This window comes from Mobula birostris, chromosome 26 (genome assembly GCF_030028105.1).
Source record: "Mobula birostris isolate sMobBir1 chromosome 26, sMobBir1.hap1, whole genome shotgun sequence".
In the NCBI taxonomy this organism is placed as follows: domain Eukaryota; kingdom Metazoa; phylum Chordata; class Chondrichthyes; order Myliobatiformes; family Myliobatidae; genus Mobula; species Mobula birostris.
The window spans coordinates 63,396-90,064 of NC_092395.1; the positions used below are offsets into that span (position 1 = coordinate 63,396).

Genomic DNA, 26,669 nt, shown 5'->3' on the forward strand with positions numbered 1-26,669 from the left:
AAGGTCAGTGGGTTGGATGTGATTTCAGTGGAGAAGGTGCACAGAAGATCAGTGGGTTGGATATTATTTCGGTGGAGAAGGGGCACAGAAGGTCACTGAGTTGATGTAATTTTGGTGCAGAAGCTGCACAGAAGGTCAGTGGGTTGGATGTGATTTCGGTGGAGAAGGTGCACTGAAGGTCAGCCAGTTGGATGAGATTTCGGTAGAGAAGGTGCACAGGAGGTCAGTGGGTTGGATATGATTTCGGTGGAGAAGGTGCACAGAAGGTCACTGAGTTGATGTAATTTTGGTGCAGAAGCTGCACAGAAGGTCAGTGGGTTGGATGTGATTTCGGTGGAGAAGGTGCACAGAATGTCAGTCGGTTGGAAGAGATTTCGGTGGAGAAGGTGAACAGAAGGTCAGTGGGTTAGATGTGATAGCGGTGCAGAAGGTGCACAGAAGGTCAGTGGGTAGGATGTGATAAAGGTGGAGAAGGTGCACAGAAGGTCAGTGAGTTGGATGTGATTTCGGTGGAGAAGGTGCACAGAAGGTCAGTGGGTTGGATGTGATTTCGGTGGAGAAGTTGCACAGAAGGTCAGTGAGCTGGATGTGATTTCGGTGGAGAAGGTGCACTGAAGGTCAGCCGGTTGGATGAGATTTCGGTAGAGAAGGTGCACAGAAGGTCAGTGAGTTGCATGTGATTTTGGTCCAGAAGGTGCACAGAAGGTCAGTGGGTCAGATGTGATTTCGGTGGAGAAAGTGCACGGAAGGTCAGTGGGATGGATGTGATTCGGTGAAGAAGCTGCACAGAAGGTCAGTGGGTTGGATGTGATTTTGGTGGAGAAGGTGCACAGAATGTCATTCGGTTGGATGAGATTTCAGTGGAGAAGGTGCACAGAAGGTCAGTGGGTTGGATGAGATTTCAGTGGAGAAGGTGCACAGAAGGTCAGTGGGTTGGATGTGATAAAGGTGCAAAAGGTACACAGAAGGTCAGTGGGTTGGATGTGATTTCGGTGGTGAAAGTTCACAGAATGACAGTGGGTTGGATGTGATTTTGGTGGAGAAGGTGCACAGAATGTCAGTCGGTTGGACGAGATTTCCGTGGAGAAGGTGCACAGAAGGTCAGTGGGTTGGATGAGATTTCAGTGGAGAAGGTGCACAGAAGGTCAGTGGGTTGGATGTGATAAAGGTGCAAAAGGTACACAGAAGGTCAGTGAGTTGGATGTGATTTTGTTGGAGAAAGAGCACAGAAGGTCAATGGGTTGAATGTCATAAGTGTGCAGAAGGTCCACGAAGATCAGTGAGATGGATGTGATAACGGTGCAGAAGGTGCACAGAAGGTCAGTGAGTTGGATGTGATTTCGGTGGAGAAGCTGCACAGAAGGTCAGTGGGTTGGATGTGATTTTGGTGGAGAAGGTGCACAGAATGTCAGTCGGTTAGAAGAGATTTCGGTGGAGAAGGTGAACAGAAGGTCAGTGGGTTAGATGTGATAGCGGTGCAGAAGGTGCACAGAAGGTCAGTGGGTAGGATGTGATAAAGGTGCAGAAGCTGCACAGCAGGTCAGTGGGTTCGATGTGACAATGGTGCAGAAGGTGCACAGAAGGTCAGTGAGTTGGATGTGATTTCGGTGGAGAAGGTGCACAGAAGGTCAGTGAGCTGGATGTGATTTTGGTGGAGAAGGTGCACTGAAGGTCAGCCAGTTGGATGAGATTTCGGTAGAGAAGGTGCACAGGAGGTCAGTGGGTTGGATATGATTTCGGTGGAGAAGGTGCACAGAAGGTCACTGAGTTGATGTAATTTTGGTGCAGAAGCTGCACAGAAGGTCAGTGGGTTGGATGTGATTTCGGTGGAGAAGGTGCACAGAATGTCAGTCGGTTGGAAGAGATTTCGGTGGAGAAGGTGAACAGAAGGTCAGTGGGTTAGATGTGATAGCGGTGCAGAAGGTGCACAGAAGGTCAGTGGGTAGGATGTGATAAAGGTGCAGAAGGTGCACAGAAGGTCAGTGAGTTGGATGTGATTTCGGTGGAGAAGGTGCACAGAAGGTCAGTGGGGTGGATGTGATTTCGTTGAGGAAGGTGCACAGAAGGTCAGTGGGATGGATGTGATTTCGGTGGTGAAAGTGCACAGAAGGTCAGTGGGTTGGATGTGATTTCGGTGGAGAAGTTGCACAGAAGGTCAGTGAGCTGGATGTGATTTCGGTGGAGAAGGTGCACTGAAGGTCAGCCGGTTGGATGAGATTTCGGTATAGAAGGTGCACAGAAGGTCAGTGAGTTGCATGTGATTTTGGTCCAGAAGGTGCACAGAAGGTCAGTGGGATGGATGTGATTCGGTGAAGAAGCTGCACAGAAGGTCAGTGGGTTGGATGTGATTTTGGTGGAGAAGGTGCACAGAATGTCAGTCGGTTGGACGAGATTTCCGTGGAGAAGGTGCACAGAAGGTCAGTGGGTTGGATGAGATTTCAGTGGAGAAGGTGCACAGAAGGTCAGTGGGTTGGATGTGATAAAGGTGCAAAAGGTACACAGAAGGTCAGTGAGTTGGATGTGATTTTGTTGGAGAAAGAGCACAGAAGGTCAATGGGTTGAATGTCATAAGTCTGCAGAAGGTCCACGAAGATCAGTGAGATGGATGTGATAACGGTGCAGAATGTGCACAGAAGGTCAGTGAGTTGGATGTGATTTCGGTGGAGAAGCTGCACAGAAGGTCAGTGGGTTGGATGTGATTTTGGTGGAGAAGGTGCACAGAATGTCAGTCGGTTAGAAGAGATTTCGGTGGAGAAGGTGAACAGAAGGTCAGTGGGTTAGATGTGATAGCGGTGCAGAAGGTGCACAGAAGGTCAGTGGTTAGGATGTGATAAAGGTGCAGAAGCTGCACAGAAGGTCAGTGGGTTCGATGTGACAATGGTGCAGAAGGTGCACAGAAGGTCAGTGAGTTGGATGTGATTTCGGTGGAGAAGGTGCACAGAAGGTCAGTGGGTTGGATGTGATTTTGGTGGAGAAGGTGCACAGAAGGTCAGTGAGCTGGATGTGATTTTGGTGGAGAAGGTGCACTGAAGGTCAGCCAGTTGGATGAGATTTCGGTAGAGAAGGTGCACAGGAGGTCAGTGGGTTGGATATGATTTCGGTGGAGAAGGTGCACAGAAGGTCACTGAGTTGATGTAATTTTGGTGGAGAAGCTGCACAGAAGGTCAGTGGGTTGGATGTGATTTCGGTGGAGAAGGTGCACAGAATGTCAGTCGGTTGGAAGAGATTTCGGTGGAGAAGGTGAACAGAAGGTCAGTGGGTTAGATGTGATAGCGGTGCAGAAGGTGCACAGAAGGTCAGTGGGTTCGATGTGACAATGGTGCAGAAGGTGCACAGAAGGTCAGTGAGTTGGATGTGATTTCAGTGGAGAAGGTGCACAGAAGGTCAGTGGGTTGGATGTGATTTCGTTGAGGAAGGTGCACAGAAGGTCAGTGGGATGGATGTGATTTCGGTGGTGAAAGTGCACAGAAGGTCAGTGGGTTGGATGTGATTTCGGTGGAGAAGGTGCACAGAAGGTCAGTGAGCTGGATGTGATTTCGGTGGAGAAGGTGCACTGAAGGTCAGCCGGTTGGATGAGATTTCGGTAGAGAAGGTGCACAGAAGGTCAATGAGTTGCATGTGATTTTGGTCCAGAAGGTGCACAGAAGGTCAGTGGGTCAGATGTGATTTCGGTGGAGAAAGTGCACGGAAGGTCAGTGGGATGGATGTGATTCGGTTAAGAAGCTGCACAGAAGGTCAGTGGGTTGGATGTGATTTTGGTGGAGAAGGTGCACAGAATGTCAGTCGGTTGGATGAGATTTCAGTGGAGAAGGTGCACAGAAGGTCAGTGGGTTGGATGAGATTTCAGTGGAGAAGGTGCACAGAAGGTCAGTGGGTTGGATGTGATAACGGTGCAGAAGGTGCACAGAAGGTCAGTGGGTTGGATGTGATTTCGGTGGTGAAAGTGCACAGAAGGTCAGTGGGTTGGATGTGATTTTGGTGGAGAAGGTGCACAGAATGTCAGTCGGTTGGATGAGATTTCAGTGGAGAAGGTGCACAGAAGGTCAGTGGGTTGGATGAGATTTCAGTGGAGAAGGTGCACAGAAGGTCAGTGGGTTGGATGTGATTTCAGTGGAGAAGGTGCACAGAAGGTCAGTGGGTTGGATCTGATTTCGGTGGAGAAGGTGCACAGAAGGTCAGTGAGTATGATGTGATAACGGTGCAGAAGGTGCAGTGCAGTTTCACTGGACAGGATGTGACAGCGGCAGAGAGGATGCAGAGGAGGTTCTCTGGACCTGATAACACTTTTGATGGTGCAGAAGAGTTATACGGGTGTGGAAGTTGTAGTGGTAGAGTAGGTACAGAGGCGGTTCACTGGTTTGGATGTGATATCAATGGGGAAAGTGGAAAGGAGATTAACTTGGTTAGATGTGATAGCATTAGGGAAGCTACAGAGTAGTTCCACTGGATTGGATGTGTAACAGTGGAGAAGGTACAGAGTAGTTCCACTGTGTTGGACATGATAGCATAGGTGAAAATGCAGAGCAGGTCTCTTAATTTCGTTGTGATGTTGGTGGAAAAGTTTCAGAGAAAGTTCACTGGTTTGGATGTGATATTGGTGAAGTTTCAGAGGAAGTCCACCAGTTTGGATGTAATATCAGTGGATAAATATGGAGCAAAGTTTCACTGGAGTGGATGTGATAGTGGTGGAGAAGATGCAGAGGAGGTAAGAAATATGTGATGTTCTGTATTCTAGTAAAGCGTAGATAATATGTTTGTTGGCACTGTGTGCAAATTCACTTCACATCTCCAACAGTTTTGTAACTTTTCAGACAGCTTAATAACCTGCCGACCTTTAGCAACATCCCAAACTGCAGCAAGTATTGAATCTGTGTGGGTGTGTTTAAACCATTCAACCACAGGGTGGTGGTAGTGTACTTCTGCTGCCTCAGACAAAGGGCAGCCTATTCACCAGCTCCAGAAAACTGCAATGCTGGAAATCCAAGCAAAACACAAAATGCTGCAGGATTTCAGCAGCCTAGGCAGCATCTCTGGAAAAGAGTAAACAGTCGACGGTTCAGACCAAGATGCTTCTGATGAGGTCTTGGCCCAAAATATCAACAGTTTTCTCTTTTCCACAGATGCTGCCTGGGCTGCTGAAATCCTGCAGCATTTTGTGTGTGTGTTTCAACAAATTCACCAGGCAGAGCAGAGAATGAGACCTGGAGCCCAGTGGGTGTGGGGCAGAGGAAGTCCTAGAGCCTCAATGAGTGTGGGGCAGAGGGTGACCTGGGAAAAGGCAGTTATGGGACAGAAGGTGACCCAGACCAAGTGGGTATGGGACCTGAGACCAGGCAGGTGTGGGGCAGAGTGACCTGAGACCAAGTGGTTGAGGGACAGAGGGTGACCTGAGACTAGGCAGGTGTTGGGCAGAGGGTGACCTTAGACCAGGCAGGTGTGGGACAGAGAGTGACCTGAGACCGGGCAGGTGTGGGACAGAGAGTGACCCAGACCAAGTGAGTATGGGGCAGAGGGTGACCTGGGACCGGGCAGGTGTGGGGCAGAGAGTGACCCAGACCAAGTGAGTATGGGGCAGAGGGTGACCTGAGACCAGGCAGGTGTGGGACAGAGAGTGACCTGAGACCAGGCAGGTGTGGGGCAGAGAGTGACCTGAGACCGGGCAGGTGTGGGACAGAGAGTGACCCAGACCAAGTGAGTATGGGGCAGAGGGTGACCTGGGACCGGGCAGGTGTGGGGCAGAGAGTGACCTGAGACCAGGCAGGTGTGGGGCAGAGAGTGACCTGAGACCGGGCAGGTGTGGGGCAGAGGATGACCCAGACCAAGTGAGTATGGGGCAGAGGGTGACCTGAGACCAGGCAGGTGTGGGACAGAGAGTGACCTGAGACCAAGTGGGTGTGGGTCAGAGGGTGACCTGGGACCAGGCAGGTGTGGGGCAGAGAGTGACCTGAGACCAGGCAAGTGTGAGATGGAGAGTGACCTGAGACCGGGCAGGTGTGGGGCAGAGGGTGATCCAGACCAAGTGAGTATGGGGCAGAGGGTGACCTGGGACCACAATGGGTGTGAGACAGAGGGAGACCCAGGACCGCAATTGATGTGGGGCGGAGGGTGAAGTAGTTGGATTATTTCCTCGTCCTCACCTACACCCCACCAGCCTCTGGGTCCAACATATAATTCTCCGTTACTTCCGCCATCTCCAATGGGATCCCACCACCAAGCACATCTTTCCCTCCCCCCCACTTTCTACTTTCCGCAGGGATCGCTCCCTATGCAACTCCCTTGTCCATTCGTCCCCCCCATCCCTTCCCACTGATCTCCCTCCTGGCACTTACCCTTGTAAGTGGAACAAGTGCTACACATTCCCTTACTCTTCCTCCCTTACCACCATTCAGGGCCCCAGACAGTCCTTCCAGGTGAGGCGACACTTCACCTGTGAGTCGGCTGGGGTGATATACTGCGTCTGGTGCTCCCGATGCAGCTTTCTATATATATGGTGAATCTATGGAATTTGTTGCCACGGGCGGCAGTGGAGGTCAAGTCATTGGGTGTATTTAAGGCAGATTGATAGGTATCTGAGTAGCCAGGGCATCAAAGGTTATGGTGAGAAGGCGGGGGAGTGGGACTAAATGGGAGAATGGATCAGCTCATGATAAAATAGCGGAGCAGACTCAATGGGCCAAATGGCCGACTTCTGCTCCTTTGTCTTATGGTCTTGTCTTATATTGGCGAGATACGACGCAGACTGGGAGACCATTTCGCTGAACACCTACGCTCTGTCCTCCAGAGAAAGCAGGATCTCCCAGTGGCCACACATTTTAATTCTACGTCCCATTCCCATTCTGATATGTCTATCCACTGCCTCCTCTACTGTAAAGATGAAGCCACATTCAGGTTGGAGGAACAACACCTTATATTCCGTCTGGGTAGCCTCCAACCTGATGGCATGAACATTGACTTCTCTAACTTCCGTTAATGCCCCACCTCCCCTTCGTACCCCATCCATTATTTATTTATTTAATACTGAGTGAGTGAGAGAGAGAGAGAGATTCTCTTTTTTTCTCTCTCTCCTTTTTCTCCCTCTGTCCCTTTCACTATACTCCTTGCCCATCCCTCTGGGCTTCCCCCTAGCCTTCTTTCTCCCTAGGCCTTTTGCCAATCAACTGTCCAGCTCTTGGCTCCATCCCTCCCCCTCCTGTCTTAACCATAGAACCACAGAAACTACAGCACAGAAACAGGCCCTTTGGCCCTTCTTGGCTGTGCCGAACCATTTTCTGCCTAGTCCCACTGACCTGCACACGGACCATATCCCTCCATACACCTCCCATCCATGTATCTGTCCAATTTATTCTTAAATGTTAATAAAGAACCCACATTTACCACCTCATCTGGCAGCTCATTCCATACTCCCACCACTCTCTGTGTGAAGAAGCCCCCCCCCAATGTTCCCTTTAAACTTTTCCCCCCTCACCCTTAACCCATGTCCTCTGGTTTTTTTCTCCCCTTGCCTCAGTGGAAAAAGCCTGCTTGCATTCACTTTATCTATACCCATCATAATTTTATATACCTCTATCAAATCTCCCCTCATTCTTCTACGCTCCAGGGAATAAAGTCCTAACCTATTCAACCTTCCTCTGTAACTGAGTTTCTCAAGTCCCGGCAACATCCTTGTAAACCTTCTCTGCACTCTTTCAACCTTATTTATATCCTTCCTGTAATTTGGTGACCAAAACTGAACACAATACTCCAGATTCGGCCTCACCAATGCCTTATACAACCTCATCATAACATTCCAGCTCTTATACTCAATACTTCGATTAATAAAGGCCAATGTACCAAAAGCTCTCTTTACGACCCTATCTACCTGTGACGACACTTTTAGGGAATTTTGTATCTGTATTCCCAGATCCCTCTGTTCCACTGCACTCCTCAGTGCCTTACCATTAACCCTGTATGTTCTACCTTGGTTTGTCCTTCCAACGTGCAATACCTCACACTTGTCAGTATTAAACTCCATCTGCCATTTTTCAGCCCATTTTTCCAGCTGGTCCAAGTCCCTCTGCAGGCTCTGAAAACCTTCCTCACTGTCTACTACACCTCCAATCTTTGTATCATCAGCAAACTTGCTGATCCAATTTACCACATTATCATCCAGATCACTGATATAGATGACAAATAACAATGGACCCAGCACTGATCCCTGTGGCACACCACTAGTCACAGGCCTCCACTCAGAGAAGCAATTCTCTACCACCACTCTCTGGCTTCTTCCATCGAGTCAATGTCTAATCCAATTTACCACCTCTCCATGCATACCTAGCGACTGAATTTTCCTAACTAACCTCCCATGCGGGACCTTGTCAAAGGCCTTACTGAAGTCCATGTAGACAATATCCACTGCCTTCCTTTCATCCACTTTCCTGGTAACCTCCTCGAAAAACTCCAACAGATTGGTCAAACATGACCTACCACGCACAAAGCCATGTTGACTCTCCCTAATAAGCCCCTGTCTATCCAAATGCTTGTAGATTCTGTCTCCTTCCAATAACTTACCTACTACTGACGTTAAACTCACCGGCCTATAATTTTCCGGATTACTTTTCGATCCTTTTTTAAACAACGGAACAACATGAGCCACTCTCCAATCCTCCGGCACTTCACCCGTAGACAGCGACATTTTAAATATTTCTGCCAGGGCCCCCACAATTTCAACACTAGTCTCCTTCAAGGTCCGAAGGAACACCCTGTCAGGTGCCGGGGATTTATCCACTTTAATTTTCCTCAAGACAACAAGCACCTCCTCCTTTTCAATCTGTACAGTTTCCATGGTCTCACTACTTGATTCCCTCAATTCCATAGATTTCATGCCAGCTTCCTTAGTAAATACAGACGCAAAATACCTATTTAAGATCTCCCCCATTTCCTTTGGTTCCACACAAAGCCGACCACTCTGATCTTCAAGAGGACCAATTTTATCCCTTACAATCCTTTTGCTCTTAATATACTTGTAAAAGCTCTTTGGATTATCCTTCACTTTGACTGCCAAGGCAACCTCATGTCTTCTTTTAGCCCTCCTGATTTCTTTCTTAAGTATTTTCTTGCACTTCTTATACTCCTCAAGCACCTGATTTACCCCGTTTCCTATACATTTCATACAACTCCCTCTTCTTTTTTATCAGAGTTGCAATATCCCTTGAGAACCAAGGTTCCTTATTCCTATTCAATTTGCCTTTAATCCTGACAGGAACATACAAACTCTGCACTCTCAAAATTTCCCCTTTGAAGGCTTCCCACCTACCAATCACATCTTTGCCAGAGAACAACCTGTCCCAATCCATGCTTTTTAGATCCTTTCTCATTTCTTCAAATTTGGCCTTCTTCCAGTTCAGAACCTCAACCCTAGGACCAAATCTATCCTTGTCCATGATCAAATTGAAACTAATGGTGTTATGATCACTGGAACCAAAGTGCTCCCCTACACAGACTTCTGTCACTTGCCCTAATTCGTTACCTAAGAGGAGATCCAATATTGCATCCCCTCTAGTTGGTCCCTCTATATATTGATTTAGAAAACTTTCCTGAATGCATTTTACAAACTCTAAACCATCTAGACCCCTAACAGTATGGGAGTCCCAATCAATGTATGGAAAATTAAAATCCCCTACCACCACAACTTTATGTTTCCTGCAGTTGCCTGCTATCTCTCTGCAGATTTGCTCTTCCAAGTCTCGTTGACTATTGGGTGGTCTGTAATACAATCCCACTAATGTGGCCATACCTTTCCTGTTTCTCAGCTCCACCCATAAGGACTCAGTAGACAAGCCCTCTAATCTGTCCTGCCTGAGCACTGCTGTAATATTTTCCCTAACAAGCAATGCTACTCCCCTGCCTCGATCACATCTGAAACATCGGAACCCTGGAATATTAAGCTGCCAGTCCTGCCCCTCCTGTAGCCAAGTTTCACTAATTGCTACAACATCATAATTCCACGTGTCAATCCACGCCCTCAACTCATCCGCCTTCCCCGCAATACTCCTAGCATTGAAATATATACACCTCAGAAGATTTTTACCACCACTCACAACCTTTCTATCAGCGGATTTGCTTAAACTTTCAACATCAGTTATTTTCACCCCAGCCACACTGTCAGCTCTGGCACTCTGGTTCCCATCTCCCTGCAAATCTAGTTTAAAGCCTCCCCAATAGCACTAACAAACCTCCCTGAAAGGATATTGGTCCCCCTGTGGTTCAAGTGTAACCCGTCTCTCTTGTACAGGTCCCACCTGCCCCAGAAGAGGTCCCAATGATCCTGAAATCTGAAACCCTGCTCCCTACACCAGTTCCTCAGCCACTTGTTCCTCCTCCAGAGCATCCTATTCCTACCCTCACTGGCACCTAGCACAGGTAGCAATCCTGAGATTACCACCCTTGAGGTCCTGCTTTTCAACTTCCTACCAAGCTCTCTATACTCACTGTCCAGGGCGTCCTCACTCTTCCTTGCTATGTCATTGGTACCGATGTGCACCACGACATCTGGCTGATCACCCTCCCACTTCAGAATGTCATGCAATCGATCAGAGACATCCTTGATCCTGGCACCTGGGAGGCAACAAACCATCCTGGATTCTCTGTCACGACCACAGAACCTCCTATCTGCACCTCTAACTATCGAATCCCCTATCACTACTGCTCTCCTCTTTCTCCCCCCTCCCTTCTGCACTGCAGAGCCAGACTCAGTTCCAGAGATCCGGCTACTGCAGCTAGTCCCAGGTAAGTCATCCCCCCCCCCCCCCCCACCAACAGTATCCAATGTGGTATACTTGTTGAGGGGAATGGCCACAGGAGAACCCTGATCTGCCTGCCCTTTCCTCTTCCCTCGCCTGACAGTGACCCAATTTCCTGTCCTCTGCTCCTTTGGCGTAACTACCTCCCTGTAGCTACGATCTATAATCTCCTCATTCTCCAGAATGATCCGCAGGTCATCCAGCTCCTGCTCCAGTTCCCTAATGGGGTTTGTTAGGAGCTGCAGCTGGATGCACTTCCTGCAGGTGAGGTTGTCACGGACACCAGAGGGCTCCCTGACTTCCCACATCCTGCAAGAGGAGCATTCCAACATCCTGCCTGGCATTCCCTCTACTCTAAACAATCTGAACAAAAAACTTACCGGAACCTACCCTGGCCTCCGCCTGTTCTCGCCGAAGCCTGTTGAGCCAAAGCCGTCCCACTCTGACTCAGTCCACTCTGACGATGGCCGCTGTATATGGTGGTCTGCTTTTTAAACCTTGGCGCGCTACATCACGCGCCTGCGCAGTGCAGACCCTTGTCCCCGAGCAGTGTTTAAAAAAAAACGACTTTTTCTACCCGATTTCTTCACTCCTTCTCAGTTGCTTGCTTCGACTGAAACAAGAACCCTTGAAAATTTCTCTTTTTAAACCTTGGTGCGCTATGTCACACGCCTGCTATCATTTCGGATCTCCCCCTCCCACTTTCAAACCCCTACTATCTCTTCTTTCAGTTAGTCCTGACGAAGGGTCTCGGCCTGAAACGTCGACTGAACCGCTTCCTAGAGATGCTGCCTGGCCTGCTGCGTTCACCAGCAACTTTCATGTGTGTTGCTTGAAATTCCAGCATCTGCAGATTTCCTCGTGTTTGGATTATTTCCTTTATATTTTGGCCAAAAGCGAGAATTCTTGGTGGCCAACCATTTTAATTCTGACCCTCATTCCCATTCCAACGTGTTGATCCATGGCCTCCTATTGTACCAAGATGAAGCCACCCACAGGCTGGAGAAGCAGCACCTTAGATTTCATCTGGTTAGATTCCAAACTGATGGCACGAACATCAATTTCCTGTTTCAGTGAACAATCTCCCTCCTCTATTCCCCACTCTGGCCTTTCATTTCTTCTCACCTGCCTATTACTTCCCCTGGGTCCCCTCCTTCTTCCCTTTTTCCTATTGTCCACTCTCCTCTCCTATCAGATTCCTTCTTCTCCAGCCCTTCACCTTTCCCACCCACCTGACTTCACCTATCACCTTCCAGCCAGCCTCCTTCCCCTCCCCTCACCTCTTCATTCTGGCATCTTCCCTCTTCCTCTCAGTCCAGAAGCAGGGTTGTCACCCAAATTGTTGACTGTTTATTCTTTTCCATAGATGCTGCCTGACCTGCTGAGTTCCTCCAGCATTCTGTGTGTGTTATAGAACATAGAACAGTACAGGCCCTTTGGCCCACAATGTTCTGCCGACCCTTAAACCCTGCCTCACATATAACCCCCCACATAAATTCCTTCATATACCTGTCTAGTAAGTTCCTAAACTTCACGAGTGTATCTGCCTCCCCCACTGACTCAGGCAGTGTATTCCATGCACCAACCACTCTCTGAGTAAAAAAACTTCCTCTAATATCCCCCTTGAACTGCCCATTCCTTACCCACTCTATCTATTCCTCTTAATATCTTGTACATCTCTATCACGTCTCCTCTCATCCTCCTTCTCTCCAGAGAGTAAAGCCCTAGCTCTCTTAATCTCTGATCATAATGCATACTTTCTAAACCAGGCAGCATCCTGGTAAATCTCTTCTGTACCCTTTCCAATGCTTCCACATCCTTCCTATAGTGAGGTGGCCAGAACTGGACACAGTACTCCAAGTGTGGCCTAACCAGAGTTTTATAGAGCTGCATCATTACCCCGCAACTCTTAAACTCTATCCCTCGACTTATGAAAGCTAACACCCCATAAGCTTTCTTAACTACCCTATCTACCTGTGAGGCAACTTTCAGGGATCTGTAGCCATGTACTCCCAGATCCCCCTGCTCCTCCACACTTCCAAGTATCTTGCTATTTACTTTGTACTCTACCTTGGAGTTTGTCTTTCCAAAGTGTACCACCTCACACTTCTCCGGGTTGAATTCCATCTGCCGCTTCTCAGCCCACTTCTGCATCCTATCAATGTCTCTCTGCAATCCTCGACAATCCTCTACACTATCTATAACACCACCAACCTCTGTGTCATCTGCAAACTTGCCAACCCACCCTTCTACCCCCACATCCAGGTCGTTAATAAAAATCATGAAAAGTAGAGGTCCCAGAACTGATCCTTGTGGGACACCACTAGCCACAACCCCCCAATCCGAATGTACTCCCTCCACCACAACCCTCTGTTTTCTGCAGGCGAGCCAATTCTGAATCCACTTGGCCAAATTTCCCTGGATCCCATGCCTTCTGACTTTCTGAATAAGCCTACTGTGTGGAACCTTGTCAAATGCCTTACTAAAATCCATATAGATCACATCTACTGCACTACCCTCATCTATATGCCTGGTAACCTCCTCAAAGAACTCTATCAGGCTTGTTAGACATGATCTGCCCTTCACAAAGCCATGCTGACTGTCCCTGATCAGACCATAATTCTCTAAATGCCCATAGATTCTATCTCTAAGAATCTTTTCCAACAGCTTTCCCACCAGAGACGTAAGGCTCACTGGTCTATAATTATCCAGACTATCCCTACTACCTTTTTTGAACAAAGGGACAACATTCGCCTCCCTCTAATCATCTGGTACCATTCCCATGGACAACGAGAACATAAAGATCCTAGCCAGAGGCTCAGCAATCTCTTCCTTCACCTCGTGGAGCAGCCTGGGGAATATTCCATCAGGCCCCGGGGACTTATCCGCCCTAATGTATTTTAACTGTAAACAATACAGTGCAAGACCCCACAGAAATATTACCAGACGGGGCACTGCTTGACAGATGGAAGTGGTGCACTCTCAGCAGAGCGAGAGCGGGAGTTTGTGGGACGGGAGACAATATGGTGAAGTGGGGTTTAAAGACCAGCAAGTCCTGTGAGTGTGGCGAAAGGGTGCAGAACATTGAACACGTTCTGCGCAACTGCCCACTCTCACCTGATTCAGCTGACACTGACCTGCTCAACATCAACCAAACAACACTAGAGTGGCTGCCTGGAGTGACAAGCTGTGATGATGATGATGATGTATTTTATCAACTCCAACATCTCCTCTCCCTTAATATCATCATGCTCTAGAATATGAACCTCACTCATATTGTCCTCAACATCATCAAGTTCCCTCTCATTGGAGAATACTGAAGAGATGTATTCATTGAGGACATCACTCACTTCCACAGCCTCTGGGCACATCTTCCCATCTTTATCTCTAATCAGTCCTATCGTCACTCCTGTCATCCTTTTTTTCTTCACATAATTGAAGAATGCCTTGGGGATTTCCTTTACCCTACTCGCCAAGGCCTTCTCATGCCCCCTTCTTGCTGTCCTCAGCCCCTTCTTAAGTTCCTTTCTTGCTACCCTATATTCCTCAATAAACCCATCTGATCCTTGCTTCCTAAACCTCATGTATGCTGCCTTCTTCCACCTGACTAGATTCTCCACCTCACTTGTCACCCATGGTTCCTTCACCCTACCATTCTTTATCTTCCTCACCGGGACAAATTTATCCCTAACATCCTGCAAGAGATCTCTAAACATTGACCACATGTCCATAGTACATTTCCCTGCAAAAATACCATCCCAATTCACACCTGCAAGTTCTAGCCTTATAGCCTCATAATTTGCCCTTTCCCAATTAAAAATTTTCCTGTCCTGTCTGATTCTATCCTTTTCCATGATAATGTTAAGGGCCAGGGAGCAGTGGTCACTGTCCCCCGGATGCTCACCCACTGAGAGATCTGTGTCCTGACCCGGTTCGTTACCTAGTATTAGATCTAGTATGGCATTCCCCCAGGTCAGCCTGTCCACATACTGTGACAGGAATCCGTCCTGGACACACTTAACAAACTCTGCCCTGTCTAAACCATTGGAACTTATCAGGTGCCAATTAATATTAGGGAAGTTAAAGTCACCCATGTTAACAACCTTGTTATTTTTGCACCTTTCCAAAATCTGCCTCCCAATCTGCTCATCGGTATCTCTGCTGCTACCAGGGGGCCTATAGATTACTCCCAATAGAGTAACTGCTCCCTTCCTGTTCCTGACTTCCACCCATACTGACTCAAAAGAGGATCCTGCCACATTACCCACCCTTTATGTAGCTGTAATAGTATCCCTGACCAGTAATGCCACCCCTCCTCCCCTTCCTCCCCCCTCTATCCCTTTCAAAGCACTGAAATCCAGGAATATTGAGAATCCATTCCTGCCCTGGTGCCAGCCAAGTCTCTGTAATGGCCACTACATCATAATTCCATGTATGTATCCAAGCTCGCAGTTCATCACCTTTGTTCCTGATGTTTCTTGCATTGAGGTACACGCACTTTAGCCCTTCTACCTTACTATGTTTGCACCCTTTATTCTGCTTCTCTTTCCTCAACAACACTCGCAAACCTTCCGGCAAGGATGTTAGTCCCCCTCTAGTTCAAGTACAACACATCCCATCGGAACAGGTTCCACCTTCCCTGGAACAAGGCCCAATTATCCAGAAACATGAAGCCCTGCCTCCTGCACCAACTCCTTAGCCACGTATATAGCTGCATTATCTTCCTATTTCTAGCCTCACTAGCACGTGGCACGGGTAGCAATCCTGAGATTGCAAGCCTGGAGGTCCTGTCCTTCAACTTTGCACCTAACTCCCTAAATTCTCTTTGCAGGACCTCCTCCTTCTTCCTATCCACGTCATTGGTCCCTACATGGACCACAACATCTGGCTGCCTACAATCCCTCTTGAGAATACTGAGAACTTGATCCGAGATACTGCGGACCTTGGCACCAGGGAGGCAACAGACCATCCAGGATTCTCGATCTCCTCCACAGAACCTCTTATCTGACCCCTAACTATCGAATCCCCTATCACTACTGCTCTCCTCTTTTCCCTCCTTCCCTTCTGAGCTGAGGGTCCCATCTCGGTGTCAGAGACACAACCATTGCAACTTGTCCCCGGTAGGTCGTCCCCATCAACAGTATCCAAAACAGTATACTTATGATTGATGGGAACAGCCACAGGGGTGCTCTGCTCATTCTGTCTATTCCCCTTCCCTGTCTTGACAGTCACCCAGCTACCTGCCTCCTGACTCTTAGGGGTGACTATCTCCCTGTAACTCTTTGTAACTCTATACTCTTTGTATTTCCAGCATCTGCAGACTTTCTCATGCCGATATCTCCTTTACTGACAGGCTTATGTTCAGGCACACAGACTCACACACACCAGCACACACAAAGACACACAAATCACAAGCACACAGGCACACAGATTCACACACAAGGACGCACAGGCACACAGATTCACACACAAAGACACACAGGCACATAGATTCACACACAAGGACGCACATGCACACAGATTCACACACAAAGACACAAAGGCACACAGATTCACACACAAGGACGCACATGCACACAGATTCACACACAAAGACACACAGGCACACAGATTCACACACAAGGACGCACATGCACACAGATTCACACACAAAGACACACAGGCACACAGATTCACACACAAGGATGCACAGGCACACAGATTCACACACAAAGACACACAGGCACACAGATTCACACACAAAGACACACAGGCACACAGATTCACACACAAGGACGCACAGGCACACAGATTCACACACAAGAACACACAGGCACACAGATTCACACACAAGGACGCACAGGCACACAGATTCATACACAAAGACACACAGATTCACACACAAAGACGTACAGGCACACAGATTCACACACAAGGACGCACAGGCACACAGATTCACACACAAGGACACACAGGCACACAGATTCACACACAAAGACGCACAGGCACATAGATTCACACACAAGGATGCACAGGCACACAGATTCACACACAAAGACACACAGGCACACAGATTCACACACAAAGACGCACAGGCACACAGATTCACACATAAAACACACAGGCACACAGATTCACACACAAGGACGCACAGGCACACAGATTCACGCATAAAACACACATTCATACTTACACTTGCTTGAAGCCTGCTTCAAGCAGGCTTCAATTATACCGGTGCCCAAGAAGAGTGTGGTGACCTGCTTCTATATCTATCGACCATTAGTAGTACTTAACTGTATATCCACGGTGGTGAAGTGTCAGAGCTTGGTGGAAACATATCAACTCCTGCCTGTTTGCAACTTTGATCCATTCCATTTTGCCTACTGAAGCAACAGGTCCACAGCAGATGCCAAGTCTTTAGCTCTTCATTCAACCCTGGAACATCTGTACATCCATCAGGATACTCCTTATTGACTGCAGCTCAGCATTCAATGTCAGACTCAGGTTTATTATCCCAGCATGTGTCGCGAAATTTGTTAACTTAGCAGCTGCACTACAATGCTGTACATAATATAAAAGAAAAAATAATAATAATAAAAAATAAATCAGTAAATCAATTACAGTATATGTATATTGAATAGATTAAAAATCGTGCAAAAAATAGAACTAATATATATTTAAAAAGTGAGGTAGTGTCCAAGGGTTCAATGTCAACTTAGGAATTGGATGGCAGAGGGGAAGAAGCTGTTCCTGAATCACTGAGTGTGTGCCTTCAGGCTTCTGTATCTCCTACCTGATGGTAACAGTGAGAAAAGGGCATGCCCTGGGTGCTGGAGGTCCTTAATAATGAATGCTGCCTTTCTGAGACACTGCGCGCTGAAGATGTCCTGGGTACTTTGTAGTCTAGTATCCAAGATGGAGCCGACTAGATTTACAACCTTCTGCAGCTTGACATGCCAAATCTCTTCAAACTCCTAATGAAGTGTAGTTGCTGTCTTACCTTCTTCATAACTGCATCGACAAGTTGGAATCAGGTTAGCTCCTCCGAGATCTTGATACCCAGGAACTTGAAACTGCTCACTTTCTCCACTTCCAATCCCCCTATGAGGATTGGAATGTGTTCCTTCATCTTACCCTTCTGGAAGTCCACAATCAGTACAGGAGAGTGAGGAGATAATTGATCAGAGTTACAGGGATGTAGTCACCCCAAAGTTGCAGGAGATGAGCAGCTGGGGGGGAGAAAATGAAATGTGAATCGGCAGTCAGTGCAGAGCACCCTTGTGGCTATTCCCCTTGTTCTGGATACTGTTGTGGGGAGTGACCTCCCAGGGGAAAGCCACAGAGACCAGGTTACTGGCACTGAGTATGGGTCCGTGGTGCAGAAGGTGAACAGGAAGAAGAGGGGAGCAGTAGTGATAGGGGACTCAATAGTCAGAGGAACAGACAGGACATTCTGTGGACATGAATGAGACATCCAGATGGTATGTTGCCTCCCAGGTGCCAGGGTCAGGGACATCTCAGACCATGTCCACAGCATTTTACAGAGGGAGGGAGAGCAGCCGGATGTCTTGGTACATATTGGTACCAATGACATAGGAAGGAAAAGCAAAGAGGTCCTGAAGAGAGAATTCAGAGAGCTGGACAGAAAGCTGAGCAGCAGGATCTCAAGGATGGTAATTTCTGGATTGTTACCTGTGTCATGAGCTAGTCAGGGTAGATTTGGCAGATAAATGCGTGGCTGAGAAGCTGGTGCAGGGGGCTGAGCCTCAGGTTCTTGGATCACTGGGATCTCTTCTGGGGGAGGTATGACCTGTATGAAAGGGTCAGGTTGCATCTGAACCTGAGGGGAACCAATATTCTCACGAGCAGGTTTGTTAGAGCTGTTGCAGGAGGGTTTAAACTAATTTGGCAGGATGGTGGGATCTGGAATGAAGGGACATAGGATAGTATGGATGGTTATAAAGCAAAGATAGCTTGCAGTCAGACTGTCAGGAAGTGCAAGCAGATGATGGGACAAAATTGCACCCAGCAAGATGAGTATCAGTGCATTAGGGTGCAGAATCAAAAAGGGTAGCAAACACAGCACTGTAAACGTTATATCTCAATGCAAAGAGTATAAGAAATAGGTAGATGATCTTGTTGCCCTGTTACATATTGTCAGGTATGATGTGGCCATCACTGAATCTTGGCTGAAGGATGGTTATAGCTGGGAGCTGATTGTTCAAGGTTACATGTTGGATCAGAGGGATAGGAAAGTAGGCAGAGCAGTTGATGTGGCTCTGCTGGTAAAGAATAACATCAAATCAGTAGAAAGATGTGACATAGGATTGGAAGATGTTGAATCCTTGTGGGTTGAGTTTAGAAACTGCAAGGCTTAAAGAACCCTGATGACAGTTATATACAGGCCTCCCAACAGTAGCTGGGCATGTCAAAAGGGCAATGATAGTCATGGGAGATTTTAATATGCAGGTCAATTGGGAAAATCAGGTTGGTTATGGATCTCAGGAGAGTTATTTTTCTGAATGCCTATGAGATGGCTTTTTAGAGCAGTTTGTCATTGAGCCTACTAGGGGATCAGCTATACTGGACTGGATGTTATGTAATGAACTGGAGGTAATTAGAGAACTTAAGGTAAAAGAGCCCTTAGGAGGCAGTGATCACAATATGATTGAGTTCAACTCGAAATTTGACAGGGAAAAGTGTGACATAGTATTTCAGAGGAGTAAAGGAAATTATAGTGGCACGAAAGAGGAGGTGGTCAAGGTAAATTGGAAGGAGCTGCTGGCAAGGAAGTTTCTGGGGAAAATGAGGAAGTTGCAGGATAGATATATTTCAAAAACAAAGAAATACTCAAATGGCAAAATAGAACAACTGTGGTTGACAAGGGAAGTCAAAGCTATTGTAAAAACAAAAGAGAAGGCATACAACAAAGCAAGAATTAGTGGGAAGATAGAGGATTGGGAAGCTTTGAAAAACCTACAGAGAGCAACTAAAAGAATCTTTAAAAGGGAAAAGATGAAATATGAAAGCAATCTAGCAAACAATGTCAAAATGGATAGTAAAAGCTTTTTCAAGTATGTAAAAAATAACAGAGAGATCAGAGTGGATATAAGACTGCTAGAAAATGAGGCTGGAGCAATAATAACAGGGGACAAGGAGATGGCAGATGAACTAAAAGAGTATTCTGCATCAGTCTTCACTGTGGATGACACCAGCAGTGCTGCAGATGCTGTAGTGTGTGAAAGAAGGGAAGTGAGTGCAGTTACTATTACAAAGGAGAAAGAGATGAAAAAAGCTGAAAGACATAAAGGTACATAATTCACCAGGACTAGATGAACTGCATCCCAGGATTCTGAAAGAGGTAGTGATAGACATTGTGGAAGCATTAGTAACGTCCTTTCATAAATCATTGGCCTCTGGCATGGTACCAGTGGATTGGAAAATTGCAAATGTCACTCCAGTCTTTAAGAAAGGAGGAAGGCAGCAGAAAGGAAATTATAGAGCTCAGTGGCTGGGAAGACGTACATAATAAGAACATAAGAAATAGGAGCAGGCCAGGTGGCCTGTCGAGTGTACTCCGCCATTCAATAAGATCATAGTTTAACTGGCCATGGACTGATCTCCACCCATCAGCCTTTCCCCCATAACCCTTAATTCCCTTACTATGCAAAAATCTATCCAATCATGTCTTAAATATATTTACTGAGGTAGCCTCCACTGCTTCATTAGGCAGAGAATTCCACAGATTCACCACTCTCTGGGAAAAACAGTTCCTCATCATCTCGGTCCTAAATCTACTCCCCAAAATCTTGAGGTTATGTTCCATAGTTCTAGTCTCACCTACCAGTGGAAACAACTTTCCTGCCTCTATCTCTTCTATCCCTTTCATATTTTATATGTATCTATAAGATCTACTCTCATTCTTCTGAATTCCAGGCGACTCAAACTCTCCTCATAGTCTAATCCCGTCATCTCTGGAATCAACCTGGTGAACTTCCTCTGCACTGCCTCCAAAGCCAGTATATCTTTCCTCAAGTAAGGAGACCAGAACTGCACACAGTACTCAGGTACGGCCTCACCAGTACCCTGTACAGTTGCAGCATAACCTCCCTGCTCTTAAATTCAATCCCTCTGGCGATGAAGGCCAACATTCCATTTGATTTCTTGATAGCCTGCTGTACCCGCAAACCAACCTTTTGTGATTCATGCACAAGCACTCCTTGTTTTACCATTTAAATAATAATCTGCTCTTTCATTTTCCCTTCCAAAGTGGATGACCTCACATTTACCAACATTGTACTCCATCTGCCAGACCCTTGCCCATTTACTTAACCTATCTATATCCCTCTGCAGCTCTCCGTATCTTTTGCACAGTTTGCTTTTCCACTCAATTTAGTGTCATCAACAAACTTAGATGCACTACACTCGGCCTCCTCTTCCAGATCGTTAATGTATATCGTGAACAGTTGCAGAACTAGCACCGACCCCTGTGGCACACCGCTCACTATTGATTGCCAACCAGAGTAACACCCATGTATCCCACCTCTCAGCTTTCTATTAGTTATCCACGCTAATACATCACTCCCTAATCAATGCATCCTTATCTTACGGATGAGTGTTTTATGTGGCACCTTATCGAACACTTTCTGGAAATCCAAGTAGGTAATGTCCCTCTGTTCCCCTCTATCCACCGCGCTTATTATATCCTCAAAGAACTCCAGCAAGTTTGTCAAACAGGACCTGCCTCTGCTAAATCCTTGCTGCATCTGCCTGATGGATCCATTTCTTTCCAGATATCTCACTATTTCTTCTTTAATGATAGCATCAAGCATTTTCCCAATTACAGATGTTAAACTGACTGGCCTATAGTTACCCTCACTTTGCCTACATCATTTTTTGAACAGTGGTGTGACATTCGCCGTCTTCCAATCCGCCGGGACCTGCACAGACGGAGTCCAGAGAATTTTGATAAATCATCACTAAAGCCTCTACTATAACTTCTGCTATTTCTTTCAGTACCCTGGGATACATTCCATCAGGATCAGGGGACTTGTCTATCTTCAGGCCCGCAAGTTTGCTCAGTACTACCTCTTTAGTGATAGCTCCCATCGCACCCATAACATGTTGGAGTCAATTGTTAAGGATAAGGTTATGGAGTACTTGGTGACACAGGGCAATAGAGGATAAAGTCAGCATGATTTCCTTAAAGGAAAGTCTTGCCTGACAAACCTGTTCAACTTCTTAAAGGAGATTACAAGTAGAAACGATAACGGGGATGCAGTGGATGTTGTATATTTGGACTTTCAGAAGGGCTTTGACAAGGTGCCACACATGAGGCTGCTTACCAAGTTAAGAGCCCACAGTATTACAGGAAAGTTACTAATGTGGTTCGAGCATTGGCTGGTTGGTAGGAGGCAGCGAGTGGGAATAAAAGGATCCTTCTTCTGTTTGGCTGCCAGTGATTAGTAGTGATTCCTGCAGAAGTCAGTACTGGGACCACTTCTTTTTATACTGTATATCAATGACTTAGATGATGGAACAGATGGCTTTGTTGCCAAGTTTGCAGATGGCATGAAGATTGGTGGAGGGGCAGGTAGTGTTGAGGAAACAGGTAGGATGCAGAAGGACTTAGATTAGGAGAATGGGCAAGAAAGTGGCAAATGAAATACAGTTTTGGAAAATGCATGGACGTGCACTTTGGTTGTAGAAATAAATGTGCCGGCTATTGACTATTGAGGAAAAACTTTTTCACCCAGAGAGTGGTGGATATATGGAATGCTCTGCCTCAGAAGGCTGTGGAGGCCAAGTCTCTGGATGCTTTCAAAAAAGAGATGGATAGAGCTCTTAAAAATAGTGGAATCAAAGGTTATGGGGATAAGGCAGGAACTGGATACTGATAGTGGATGATCAGCCATGATCATGGTGAATGGCGGTGCTGGCTCGAAGGACCGAATGGCCTACTCCTGCACCTATTGTCTATTGTCTAAATGGGGAGAAAATCCAAAACTCTGAGATGCAAAGGGACTTGTGAGTCCTTGTGCAGAACACCCTAAAGGTTAGCTTGCAAGTTGAGTTGGTGGTGAGGAAGGCAAATGCAATGTTAGCATTCATTTCAAGAGGTCTGGAATACGAGAGCAAGGATGTGATGCTGAGGCTTTATAAGGCACTGGTGAGGCCTCACCTTGAGTATTGTGAACAGTTTTGGGGTCCTTATCTTAGAAGAGATGTGCTGGCATTGGAGAGGGTTCAGAGGCGGTTCATAGGGATGATTCCAGGAAGCAAAGGGTTATCATGTGAAGAATGTTTGATGGTTCTGGGTGTGCACTCACTGAAATTCAGAAGGTTGAGGGGGGATCTCATTGAAACCTTTTGAATATTAACAGGCCTAGAAGAGCAGAAGTGGAAAGGATGTTTCCCATGCTGGGAGAGTCTAGGACAAGAGGGGTGTCCATTTAAAACAGAGGTGGGGAGAAATTTTTTTTAGCCAGAGGGCAGTGAATTTGTGGAATTTGTTACCATAGGCAGTTGTGGAGGCCAGGTCATTGGGTGTATTTCAGGCAGAGATTGATAGGGCACAGCACCAAATGTTACGGGGACAAGTCTGGGGAATGGGGTTGAGGAGGGGAAAAAAAGGATCAGCCATGACTGAATGATAGAACAGACTCGATGAGCCAGATGGCCTAATTCTGCTCTTGTGTTTTATGGTCTTAAATGTTCCCACAATTAATTGGCTCACGTTCAAGGACTGTTTGTTACATGTTCTCAATATGTATTGCTTATTGAGTCCTCATACAGGATACCCTTAAAGTTAACCTCCAGGTTGAGTCAGTAGTGAAGAAGGCAAATGCAATGTTGGCATTCATTTCTAGAGGTATAGAGTATAGGAGCAGGGATGTGATGTTGAGGCTCCATAAGGCACTGGTGAGACCTCACTTGGAGTACTGTGGGCAGTTTTGGTCTCCTTATTTAAGAAAGGATGTGCTGACGTTGGAGAGGGTACAGAGAAGATTCACTAGAACGATTCTGGGAATGAGAGGGTTAACATATGAGGAACGTTTGTCTGCTCTTGGACTGTATTCCTCGGAGTGTAGAAGAATGAGGGGAGACCTCATAGAAACATTTTGAATGTTGAAAGGCATGGACAGAGTGGATGTGGCAAGGTTGTTTCCCATGATGGGGGAGTCTAGTACAAGAGGGCACGAATTAAGGATTGAGGAGCACCCATTCAGAACAGAAATGCGAAGAAATTTTTTTAGGCAGAAGGTGGTGAATCTATGGAATTTGTTGCCACGGGCAGCAGTGGAGGCCGAGTCATTGGGTGTATTTAAGGCAGAGATTGATAGGTATCTGAGTAGCCAGGGCATCGAAGGTTATGGTGAGAAGGCAGGGGAGTGGGACTAAATGGGAGAATGGATCAGCTCATGATAAAATGGCGGAGCAGACTCGTTGGGCCGAATGGCCGACTTCTGCTCCTTTGTCTTGTGGTTTTATGGTCTTATTAGTGTTTATTCTTTTTGTATTTGCGCAGTCTTTCACTGATCCTGTTACAGTTATTATTCTATGGAAATGATGAGTATGCCCACAAGAAAATGAATCTCAGGGTTGTATATAGTGACATACAGTATATGTATTTTCATAATGCAATTTGCTTTGAAATTTGAACATACCTACAATAGACACATACATACATGGAGAGTCACAATGTTACTCACGAGAACTACACACATACACTAGTTTTCCATATTTTCTCACAGCACAGAGTCTTATCACTCCATTCCATCCTATTCCTCTTTCCTGTAACCTAATCCACACCCTGGTCTCCCTCCACCAATCCGCACTTGAGTAACAAAGTAACCCGGCGACCCGCGTCTCTTTCACTCCATGTCTCCGTTCAAGTTCGCCTTAAAAGATTCTATTGTACCAGCTTCAACCACTTCGTCTGGCAGCTTATTCCAGAGACTCTCCACCCTCTGGGAGAAAATATTGCCCCTCACGTCCTTTTCATTATTTCTCTTCTCATCCTAAATCTATCCCCCTAGTTTTGGACTCCTTTGCCCTGGGGAAGAGACTGCTATAGTCTACCGTTTCTTTGCTTCTCATCATTTTAAACACTTGCTCCTCGTTCTCCTAAATTGCAAGAAATAAATATACAGCCCAGCCAATCTCTCCCCGTAACTCAGTCCCTCCAATCTTGGGAAAATCCTCTAAATCTCTTCTGCGCTCTTACCAGTTTAACCACGTCTTTCCTACAACAGGACAACAAAAACTGTCAACTGTACCTCTTCCTAGAGTTGCTTCCTGGCCAGCTGCGTTCACCAGCAGCCTTTATGTGTGTTGCTTGAAATTCCAGCATCTGCAGATTTCCTCGTGTTTGCGAACAAAAACTGTCGCTCAGGAATGGGGTGCATTGGAGTCTGCTTTCGCAACTCGCACTGAAGAGATGGGCCGAGTGGCCTCGGGGTTCTTTAGAACCACTTCATTCCACGCCCTCTCCCCCCGCAAGGTATCAGCGGAACCTCCGGGAGCCCCGCCCGTCCCTGGCCCCCCGACTGCGGACTCGGCACCTGCCGTCCGCAATCCGCAGCCGCAGCCGCAGCCGCAGCCGCAGCCGCAGCCGCGCTCAGTTTGCTGACGCCGAGTTGAGCTCCAGACCTCAGCGCGGCCAGGACCGGGACCGACAGCGGAATCAGGAGCCGATCGGTTGTCTGAGCCCTTCCTTCCGCTGCTGAGCGGCGCGATGGTGAGTCCCGGGCACTGGGTGACGACGGTGCCCCAGTGACTTTGGGGACAGCGGGAGGATGAGCACCCGTACTCCCTCCACTCCGGCGGCACCGCCATGCCCGGGGCAGCCAGGGTGGAGGAACCCCGCGGAGAGGGGTCCAGGGAGGGGGTTACACACAGGGGAGGGAGGGCACCCTGCCCCATCTCGTGCTCTATGCCGGTTCCTCATCGCCCACAATGCCCCGATATAACTGTACAGCACAGGAACATGCTGTTCAGCCCCTCCAATTCCGTGTTTACCCTGATGTCATTCGTAACTAATCCCATCTCCCTGTAGACATAGATACAGCCGCTGCTGGGATCTGGGGTGACACACAAAACGCTGGCGAGTTACAAACGATTGATGATCGTTACGGGAAAATTACTAACATCGTTAGAGCATTGGCTGATTGGTAGGAAGCAGCGAGTGGGAATAAAAGGATCCTTTTCTGGTTGGCTGCCAACGACTAGTGGTGTTCTGCAGGGGTCAGTGTTGGGACCGCTTCTTTTTATGCTGTATATAAATGATTTAGACAATGGAATAGAAGACTTTGTTGCCAAGTTTGCAGATGATACCTAGATTGGTGGAGAGGCAGGTAGTGTTGAGTAAACAGGTAGGATGCAGAAGGACTTAGATTAGGGGAATGGGTAAGAGAGTGGCAAATGAAATACAATGTTGGAAAATGTATGGTCATGAACTTTGGTAGGAGAAATCAATGTGTGGACCATTTTCTAAACGGGGAAAAAATCCAGGAATCTGAGATGCACAGGGACTTGGGATTCCTTGTGCAGAACACCCTGAAGGTTAACTTGCAGGTTAAGTTGGTGGTGAGGAAGGCAAATGCCATGTTAGCATTCATTTCAAGTGGTCTAGAATACAAGACCACACACACACACACACACACACACACACACACACACACACACACACACACATACACAGTGTGTGTAAAAACTTTCCTTCCCTCACCTTAAACCAGTATCCTCAATATTTGACATTTCCACCCTGGGATAAGATGATAAGATTCCAGCTGTTTGGCCCCTCAGCCTCCGACATTCAGAGAAAACAATACAACTTTTTCTAAGTAACAGCAATTTAAAACCATGAGAGGCAGAGATAGTGTAGACAGTCAGAGTCAGATAGTGTAGATA

At 47.0% G+C, this 26,669-nt stretch overlaps 1 pseudogene; it reads left to right on the forward strand.

The window, feature by feature from the left end:
- The first annotated feature begins 16,089 nt into the window (after positions 1–16,089).
- On the forward strand, positions 16,090–16,931 carry LOC140187973 (uncharacterized; annotated as a pseudogene).
- The last annotated feature ends 9,738 nt before the right edge of the window (positions 16,932–26,669 follow it).